This window comes from Callithrix jacchus, chromosome 6 (genome assembly GCF_049354715.1).
Source record: "Callithrix jacchus isolate 240 chromosome 6, calJac240_pri, whole genome shotgun sequence".
NCBI lineage: Eukaryota > Metazoa > Chordata > Mammalia > Primates > Cebidae > Callithrix > Callithrix jacchus.
The window spans coordinates 121959564-121960873 of record NC_133507.1 but is presented as its reverse complement, the minus strand read 5'-3'; positions in this window follow the sequence as shown (position 1 = coordinate 121960873).

Below are 1310 nucleotides of genomic sequence, written 5' to 3'. Positions count from 1 at the left end.
GTTGATATGTATCTGAACAGTTTGTTCTAAGTACTGTTTTTCTTTCTACCTCTATTACAGAATGGACATAGATTACTTTTTTTATGGAGATTTCCTCAAGTTTTTGGGAAAATTTAGCTTCATTTCCATTTTAGGGATTGTCAAAATTGAGAATTATTGCTCTCAAGCTTAATGAAACTAGATTATGGGACACACAAAACTAAAGATTAGCCAAGAAGAGTTCTGTCTTTATTCCTACTCAAACATTGTTGCAGTTTGCTGTTAATTGTTGCATAGGATCTTAAGTCATTTGCAAAATCCCACTGGTAGAGCCTCCACTCCTTTGCACCCTAGTCTGAATTACCAAGTGAGTGTGTGTAGTGTGGCAAATTTTTGTCTGTGTTTCATCTATGCTTGATCAATTTGGAATCCTGAGGCTTAGATCTTTCCGCAGTTGTTTTTTTGGTTTGGAGAGTTTTGGGGGGTTTTCTTTTTAGACATTTAAAAATGCTGGCCAGGTGCAGCCCATAATCCCATCACTTTGGTAGGCTGAGGTGGGCAGATCGTTTGAGGCCAGGAGTTCAAGACCAACCTGGCCAACATGGTGAAACCCCATTGCCACTAACAACAAGCTGGGTGTGGTAACATGCCTGTAAACCTAGCTACTTGGGGTGCTGAAGCCTGAGAATAGCTTGAACCTGGGAGGCAGACTGCTGTGTGCCAAGATGGTACCACTGGACGCCAACCTGAGTGACAGAATGAGACTCTAAAATAGAAAAAAATGCAGTTAGGCCTGAGAGTTTTTTTTCTTTTCCTTTTTTTTTTTTTTTTTTTTTGAGACAGAGTTTTGCTCTTATTTACCCAGGCTGGAGTGCAATGGCGCAATCTCGGCTCACTGCAACCTCCACCTCCTGGGTTCAGGTAATTCTGCCTCAGCCTCCTGAATAGCTGGGATTACAGGCACGTGCCACCATGCCCAGCTAATTTTTTGTATTTTTAGTAGAGACGGGGTTTCACCATGTGGACCAAGATGGTCTCGATCTCTTGACCTCGTGATCCACCCGCCTCGGCCTCCCAAAGTGCTGGGATTACAGGCTTGAGCCACCGTGTCTGGCCTTTTTTTTTTTTTTTAAAAATAAAGACTGGGTTTCACCATGCTGGTCAGGCTGGTCTTGAACTCCTGACTTCAGGTGATCCTCCTGCCTTGGCCTCCAAAGTGCTTGGATTACAGGCATGAGCAACCACGCCCGGCCAGCCCTGAGAGATTTTTTTAAGCGGATAGTCTCACTTTGTTGCTCAGGCTGGAATGCAGTGGTGTGATCTTGGCTCAC